Below are 9,671 nucleotides of genomic sequence, written 5' to 3'. Positions count from 1 at the left end.
TCTCTCTCTCTCTCTCTCTCTCTCTCTCTCTCTCTCTCTCTCTCTCACACACACACACACACACACACACACACAATTGCATAAGACCAAATCCCAATAATAGAGCTACTTCTGTTTCTCTGCCAGCTGTTCTAGTTTGTTTCTCCATTGCTGTGACAAAACACTCCGGCCAATGCCAACTTAGGGAGGAAAGGGTTTATTTTGTTTTACATTTCCCGGGTCACAGTTCATCAGGGAGCCCAAGGTAGAACTCAGGGCAGGCACCTGGAGGCACAGACCGTGGAGGATCGCTGCTTACTGGCTTGTTCTCCTGGCCCCTGCTCAGCCTGCTTTCTTATGCAACACAGGCCCACCTGCCCAGGGGTGGCACCACCTACAGTGGGCTGGGCTCTCCCACATCACTCAGCAATCAAGAAGATGCTCTACAGACATGGGCACAGGCCAGTCCAATGGAGGCAATTCCCCAACTGAGGCTCCCTCAACCCAGGTGTGTTAAGTTGACACTAAAGCTATCCAGCACACTGGCTAAGGTACTTACCCTAGCCAACAATTTGGGAAATCACAAGTTTAGATTTAACCAGGAGACAGCAGCAGATTCCCCGGAAGTGGAGTTACTGGACAACTGTTAGCTGCCACATAGGTGCTGGGAACCAAACTTGGGTCCTCTGCAAGAGCAGCCAGTGCTCTTAACTCCTGAGCAATCTTTCCATCCGCCTTCTGTGTAATTTAAATGTGGAATTTCTTCCCCTGGTTGAAGAAGAATCCCTTTGTGAAGGTTGGTTTTAATGGCAACTTGCCACAAATTAGAATCATCTAAGTAGAGAGCCACACCTGAAGAACTGTCCTGATTGCTTTAACTGATAAGGAAAGAACAATTTGTTTTTAAAAAAAATGTTCAGCACTAGGGTGGGAGAGATGGCTCAGCAGTTAAGAGCACTAGCTGCTCTTCCAGAACACCTGGGTTCTGTGCCAGGCACCCACACAGCTGCTAACAACCATCTATAACTCCAGTTCCAGGGGATCCGATGCCCTCTTCTGACCTCTGAGGGTATTGCATGACATAGATGGAATTGCATACATAAAGGCAATACACTCATACACATTAAATAAAAATAATAAATAAAATAATTTTTTAAAAAGTTCAACATGGCTAGGTATCAGGGAAATGCATATTAAAATTCCAATGAAATATATTTTTATCCTAATTGGACTGGCTGTTACCAAAAGAGCAAAAATAAATGCTAGAGAGTGTATGAATGAAAGGAATTCATACACAGTTGGTGGAAATGTAAATTAGTACAGCTGTTAAGAAGGAAAGTACGGAGGTTCTTAAAAAGTACCATTTAGATCCCTTCCCCTATCCATGCCCTCCCATAGACCCCCATCAGATTTCATGTATTGTTACATAAAAACATACCATTTTTATAATCAATGTATCAAACAGATGCTTGAGCTCCCATGTTTATTACAGTTCTGTTCCTAGTAGCTAAGATAGAGAATCAACTTAGACATCCATCAGTAGATAAACAAAAAGAGAAAACTTGACATGTACACATGATGGAATACTATTCCACCATAATTAAGAATGAAATCCCCACAACTGCAACAGATTAGATAGAACTGGAGTGCATTAAGTGAAATAAGAGGGACATGGAAGGGAAAGAAATACAATGTGTATTCTTTCCTCCGTGGGAGCAAAAATCTTAATCTGAAGGTAGAATAGTGATTTCTAGAAACCAAAAAGTTTAGGCACAAAGTGGATGGATGGAGTTGTATAATTGCTATAAAATAGAGGTTAAATAGGAGTAGGCACTAGTGTTCTACAGCACTTTAAGTCACCATTTCTGGTACTGACACCATGAATCCAGGGATATTTTTCTTTTTAAGGTAGAAAAGGTTTATTTTGGCTCATAGTTGGATGTACAGTCCCTCATGGTGGGGAAGTCAAGGAGGCAGGAGCTTGAAGCAGCTGGTCACATTGTATCCACCACCAGGAAGAAGAGAGATAAACTCATGCTCAGCTCCCTGTCTCCATGTACACAGTCCAGGATCCCAGTCAGGGAATGGCACCACCCATAGTGTGTGGGGCTTCCCACCTGAAAAACCAAATTTACTTCTGGGAGCCCCATGCTTTGTGCTCTCAGCTCCCATGCCCTCTGTGAGGCACACTGCAACCTCTCTCCCCATGCTATCCTTAAGACTGACCTAAAAAACGGACACAAGGTATTCGGGTGTCCTTACAGAGTTTATGATGTCTGGGAGGGGGTTACTTACAAAGGTATGCACCTCTGGGCTTTTTTCCCTACATCTCAGTTGAACTTTGGAGATCCATGGCCGCCAGCCCACTGGCCCAAGATGAAGAAGCTCCTCCCTCTTCCCTAGCTTCCTCCGTGTCTATCCTTAGACCCCTCCTGTAACATTGCTTGGGTCCCATGCGACTGAGACAGCTGATGTGTCTTTATATGATGTCATCTGCCATAAATAGATTATGTTAACATGTTGCATGCCACAAAACGACACAAATTCCTTTTCGGAAAGACTTTGAAAGCAGTTCTTTGATAGAGAACTGCAAAATTTTTATAAAAAGATGGAATATAGATTTCTGATGACTTTAAGAATTATACTATTGGACTGGGTAAGCATTTATCAATCCAGTAGGGATTCAAGAACTGTGTGGGCCATCATCTTGACTTTCAATTGACTAGAATCCAAGGATATTTTTTCTGTTTTCAGGTGTTTTTTTGTGTATATTTTTAATTGAATTTTTGTGTACTTTATACACAACATCTTAATCATCTTTATACCCTCTTTCCCATCAGTATCCTCTTGTAGCCCCCCCTCCACTGGCTTTCATGTATTCTGTCATTTATATTAAGGTCTATTAAGTCAAGTTAGTGTACCCAGACATCCCTCAGAGCAAGTTCATTCACTGATGTCTAGTCAGCCTGTCTAGAGTCACTCACTCCCTTAGAGAAGATCAGTTCTTCTTCAACCAGCAGTAATCTGCTTCCCAAATGTTCTTCAGCTAGGATTGGGGCCTGCTTCCCATTTCCATAGCTCTATTCTGGGTTTTTGTCTGCTTGAGTTTGTATGAGTCTTGTGCATGCTGTCAGTGTTGTAAGTTCATATGAGCAAGTTCCCAGGAACCGGTAATACTCTTTTTCCATATGGTCATGCACCTCCTCCCTTGCCTCTTACAATATTTCTGCTTCGTCTTCCGAAATGGTCCCTGAGCCCTGAGTGGGTGAAGTTCAATATAGGAATCCTGTCCAAGGACCCACACTCTGCAGAATCTTATTCTCTACGCTTTGATCATTTGTGACCCTTTGTGTTCATTGTCCTCTATTGCATGAGGGAACTTTGTTGATGAGAGTTGGGAGATGAATTAGTATTCTCTCTACCTCTTGTTCCACTATGTTCCATGAGCCTTAGGTGTACAGGTGGGTGAAGTTCAATATAGGAATCCTGTCCAAGGACCCACACTCTGCAGAATCTTATTCTCTACGCTTTGATCATTTGTGACCCTTTGTGTTCATTGTCCTCTATTGCATGAGGGAACTTTGTTGATGAGAGTTGGGAGATGAATTAGTATTCTCTCTACCTCTTGTTCCACTATGTTCCATAAGCCTTAGGTGTACAGGCCACTTAGGGTTTGGAATGTCACAGATATTTAATCTCTGTGTGACCAGTTGTGGAACTCTGTAATAATCTCTATCTGTTGCAAAAGAAGCTTCTTTGATGAATGGTGACTGGCACACTTATCTATAAATATAAGATCCATATTTAGCACATAGTAAGAAATAATATTTTTCTAGGAATGTGACATCCTTGGAGTTTTCTCTAAGATCAATGAATTTCTAGCCATGTAAGTTTAACTATGTTTACAGTACTAGACATGAGTTCCCTCCAATTGAGTAGGCTTTAGGTAGTTCTTGATTACTCCCAAGATTGGGTTGGGATTTCTTACCTACTTCCCTCTGTGTTTGTTGAGATTTTGTCTGGTTTGAGCTTACATAGGACTTATCCATGCTGTCATCATTGCTGTGAATTCGTATGAGTGACTGACAAGCTGTCTCAAAGACTGTTTCCTTGTGGTCATCTACCCCATCTAGCTCTTACAACCTTTCTGCTCCTTTCTCTGCATTAGTTCCTGAGTCTTGGGAGACAGACATTTGAAATAGGTATACTATTTGTGGATTAGCACTCTGTGGCCTCTTGTTCTCCGCACATTGGCCGATTGAGAGTTTCTATGTTAATCACCACCTGCTGTATAAGGAAATGTCTCTGCTTAGAGTTGAGAGATGCATTCATCCTGTGTGTAGAGGTTTTGTTGAAGATGTGTTACTTTGGGTTAAGCATCTCACAAACATTTATTTATGCATTTGATCAGTTCTGGAACTCTGTAAGAGTCTGTTGCAAAAAATTTCTTTGATGAAGGGTGGAAGGTATAGTTGTCTATAAATATGAGGATGCATATTTAGACTAAAGTAAGAAATTACATTGATCTAGGGATGTGGCAGAAGTAAGCTTTTCTCTAGGATCTATGACCTCCCCAGCCATGTGTATTTGGCTATATTTACAGTACCACACATGAATTCCTCTCCATTGAGTAGGCCTTAATTCCAATTGGACAGCTGTTTATTATCTCCAAGATAAAAGTGCCAATACCATACCAATAGCAATAATTTGCTGGGCCAGTCATTGGTATTTATTAGACTTTACAGCTGGGTAGGACCCCTGATTGGTTTTCTCCCTTGGTAGAGTATAGTATCCCCTGATACCATGAGGGCTAGTTGTTGGGGAAGAAACTTCCAGGTCCCTCCCAGCTTGATTGCTCCAAGGCCTGTGTCTAAAGTGTGGCTTATCTTCAGCAATACGGTCTTACATTCAAGTTCTGGGATGTAATCAAGGGCTGTGGCAATATCTTGTGTTATTTTGGAAGTCTCTTGGACTACCCTGACAACAACTCAAAGGGATGTTTCTCTTGGCTGGCACTGTGGTTTTTGTAATATAGCCTTCAGCTATACACATGCACTCATATACTTATTGTACATGTATTTTTCAAAAGACTTTTGATCTAATACATTTCCCTCCAGGGATAGTTTTCACGAGTAATATAGAGCCAGCTTAGTGAGAGCCAAAACAGCTAAAGGGATTCATTTCCCCCAATACCTGCTTATGATATTTCACTGATGCAGAGCCCTGGGGATGTCATAGCCTATATTGGGGGTTCTTGGACTTTCTGGGTAGTAATCTTTCCACTGGGTAGATGTTATTTGGCCTCCTGTGGGGCAGAGTGAAACAACTTCCACTCACTGTTTTCTTCGTGCCCCCTCCTTATTGTCCTTTATTCACACTTTTAAAGAGATTTACTTATGGGTTGGAGGCCAGAGCAAAATGCCAGAATAGGGTTCTTTGATAAGCATCACATTACAAAACATAAATTCAAACAATTATCCATGTACGAAAATACCCTCCAGAACTTTATTTCACAATCTTCTACTAATCCTGTTTCCAAACCAGTATCCAAGACTGATCCTGAGCTCTTCCCTGAAACCAGATGAGAACCCATAACCCTTATGAGGCAGATAATCTGTAGTTCACATCACTGCTAGCCACCCTCTGTGCTCTCTTGATTCAGACGTAGCTTGGCAGTTAAGCAGGACTCTGACCCGAAGCTTCAGAGCTGTGAGTGTGCTTCAGCATGTTAATTGCCTCAGTGACCACAAAGATTACGTCTAGCAATGCATCACCCATAGTAGTGTTCACAGGAGGGAATACCAGGATGTTTCAATAGTCACTGTGAGCCCCCAGGTGTAGAGACCATACCAGTCTGTCTACAAACTGCAGTCAGGCTGTTGAAGCCATCATGCAAAGATTGAAATATGTCTCTATTTCTCCAAATCTACAGATATCAAAATCTGGTCATAGGGTCAAAAGCAATTCAGGAAGCAAGTTAGGCCCTGTGAATCAAAATAAAGTGACACTGACTGATCATAAAGAGTGCAAGATATATTAGCTGCCTGACAAAGAATTCAAAATATCTGCTTCAAGGAAGCTTGGCGAGCTTCTAGAAAACAAAGTACACATTCAAATTAACAGGAAACATGATAAACAACACAATGAGAAATTTAACATGCATATTGAAGTAAAAACACTTAAAATCAAGCAAATTCTGATGCTGAAGCATAAATAAAAAATCAAGTGGGATACAGCAACAGCAGAATGCATCAACCAGAAGAAAGAACAGGTGTGTGTGAGGACAGAATGTTTGAACATATCCATTTAAAGGAACGAAAAGAAAAATGAACATTAAAGGAAAGATTGCAAATGTGTGGAACAGCATAAGGCCAAAATATTCAAGCTATTGGAGTTCTCTTGCTCTCTCTCTTTTTTTTTCTTCCATGGATGACCCAGCACAAAAGCCCTCCTCAGACCCTGGCTTCTCAGTCTTAGAACTTCCCAGTCTCCAAAACTTTGAGGCAAGAAATATCTGTGAATTATAATTTATTGCCTTGGGTATACTGCTATAGTGTCACACTCTGAGACAAAATGTATTTTCTACAAACTCTGCTGCAAGAGTTGTATAACCCTGTGCAAAGATACAATGTCAAGCATAAAACTGAAACCATATGTTCCTATAAATTTCCATACAAATATATCTAAAAAGCACTATTAAGACTGAGAATAATCAAAGATTTTTATAGGCTGTGATGAGATGATCCTATTACATTACAGATGTATGAATGGGAAAAGAAGTTGGAAAGCATTACTGGAAAATAATATTGTTACTAGAAACTTTAAATGTATACACATGTATACTTTAAAAACTGTGTGTATGATGTATTTTTATGATGTGTGTTTGTGTATGAGTGCAAGTGCATGCATGCCATGTTATGTGTGTGGACGTCAGAAGACAGCCTTGGATGTCAGTCCTCTTTTCTACCATGTTTGAGAAGGTCTTTTGTTGTTTACCACTGTGTACAGCAGCCTAGGTGGCTGCCAGCTTCTAGGAATTCCCTTGTGTCTAAGGTCAGTCTCATAGGAGCACAAAGGTTACAAGCATTCACTGCTGTGTCCAGCTTTACATGGGTTTTGTGGTTTTTTTAATTAAAAATAACTTTATTATTTGATCATTTCATGCATATACAGTGTATTTTGATCATATTCACCTCCATTACCCCTTTTTATTCCCTTTCCGATCCCTCTGGAACCCTTCTTCCTAATACATCTCCCTCCTACTTTTGTATCTTTAAAATTATTTTTATAACCTGCTGAATTTAATTAGGGTTGCTTGTATGTATATGGGCATGGGGTTATTTACAGGATCATGGGCAACTTACTCGTGGCTACGCTCCTAAAGAAAAATGACTCGCCCTCCCCCAGCAGCCATTTAACTGTCAATAGTTACTCAGCTGGGTGTAGAGCCTCATGTGCCCTCCCTCACCCATGCTGAATGTCAATAGGCCCCATCTTACACAGGCCTTGTGCAAATAACCACAGCTGCTGTGAGCACAGGAGTCCAAGAGCCATGTTATGTCCAGAAGACAGTTTCACAGCACTCCTCCCCATCCTCCACTTATACAGTCTTTCTCTCTCCTCTTCTGTGATATTCCCTGTGCCTTGGGGGTGGGGTAGGGGTTATAATATAGACACCCCATTTAGGGGTGAGCAGTCAACAGTCACATAAGTGCTGTATCAGCACTTTGACCAGTTATAAGTCTCTGCATTAACTGATACCCACTGCAAAAAGAAGCTTCTTTGACCAAGGTTGAGAGCAGCACTAATCTATGGGTATAAACAAAATATTTAGAAGGTAGCTTAACAACATGCTCATTTAGTAAACAAGAGCAGTAGTTTCCCCTTAGGGCCCATGATTTCCCTAGCCATGGGCTTTTGACCAGGTTTACAATACTCTCCTATGAATTCGCTCCTGTGGAGAAGGCCTCAAATCCAATCAGGAAGCAATTGGTTACCCCCATTGCAGTCATGCTGTTATTTTACCTGTGGGTATATCTTGCCTGGTAGGCCAGTACTATAGCATGCAAGGTCCACTTCTGGGTAAGACCATTGATGACTTTTCTCTCCCAGCAGCCTGGATAACACATTCTTGAACTATGAAAGCTACCAGCTGGGAGGAATTTTCCAGGCCAGTTTCAACTTGATTTATCTACAACCAAAATGAGTATTATCTTCAACAATAGAGTTTGTTGTGTTTTGTTTTGTTTTGGGGACAGAGTCTCACTTTTTAGCCCTGGCTCTGGCTAGCCTGGAACTTGCTATGTAGGCCAGGATGATCTTGAACACAAAGAGATCTATCTGCCTACTCTGCCTCCAGAGGGCTGGGATTAAAGGTGTGCACCACTATACTTGATAATAGAGTCTGTTAAATAATTTTAAAGATTTTTTCTTTTAATTACTTATTTAATAACTACATAATTAGAAGAAGCATTACATTACAACATCATTGACATATTCCACAATTTCCAGAGCTAAGATGTATCTCTCTCAAAATTGGCTATAATTTTTAGGTTTACAGTTGAGTTAATACAGTTATACAATATTGTATTCAGCATAAATCCTACAAGACATAATATTAAATGAGATTTCAACCTTTAAAAAAGATCTCCATTTCATTAAAATGCACAGTTTCATACAGAAAAATTCAGTTTTAATGCAATTAACATTGAGATGTTTGCACATGTGATTCTAATCTCTATATATCTGATCTTCACCAGTCACAGTCGGTTACTTTCTGAGCTCCTTGGCATCTGAGCATAGATATAAAGTCATCAGGTAGATTTCAATGGTAATGTTTTTCACATCTGCTAATTATTAAGGAGCAACTTTTTATGGTTTGAAGAATTATTATTTTTTTAATCATTATTTATTTGTTTTTAAATTTTTAATAACTACCTGATTAGAAGAATCATTTCACTACAGCTTTAATATATTCAGTAACACACTCCAGAGCAAGAGTACATCTCTTTCACAAGTGGCTGCAAGTTTTTAGGTTCACGGTTGAATCAATACAGTTATACAATATTGAACTCAGTATAAGCCCTGTAGGACAAAAAATTGAATGAGTTTTTAACCCTTAAAAAATTGTTTCATTTTAGAATATATTGTTCCTTGCAGAAAGACTCACTGTTTTTGCTACTAACACTGAGATGTTGGCACATGCATCTCTAATCTGTGTCTATCTGATATTACCAGTCATAATTAGTTGCACTTGGATCCTTGGCGCCTGTGTATGTCTATAAAGTCATCAGGTAGATTTCAATGGTAATGTTTATCACTTCTACCAATTCACATGATGTAAATTTCCATGCTTCCTCCTCAAATATAATACATCTAAAAAAATTTGTTGATTTTTTTTTTGTGTATATCACAAAGAACAATCCAAACCATCCTATTCAACTATATACCCACTTCCCAGATGGCACTCTCCCACAGCCTCCCTCCCCTCCCCCAGAGCCCTTATACTCTGATATCCCTGATACTGTCTGCTGTGTTGTTGGCACCCCCAACCATTCCCCACTGCTTGTCCATCTGGTGAATCTAGTCAGCCTATCTAAAGGTCTTTGTTTTAGGAAAGTCGGCTGTTCCTCAATCAGTTGTCAAAATTCCTTTAGATAAGATTGGGGTCTGCTGTTCATTTTCCCAGTTCT

This window comes from Nannospalax galili, unplaced genomic scaffold (genome assembly GCF_000622305.1).
Source record: "Nannospalax galili isolate Female #2095 unplaced genomic scaffold, S.galili_v1.0 scaffold936, whole genome shotgun sequence".
NCBI classification, from domain to species: Eukaryota; Metazoa; Chordata; class Mammalia; order Rodentia; family Spalacidae; genus Nannospalax; species Nannospalax galili.
This window is presented reverse-complemented; position numbering follows the sequence as displayed.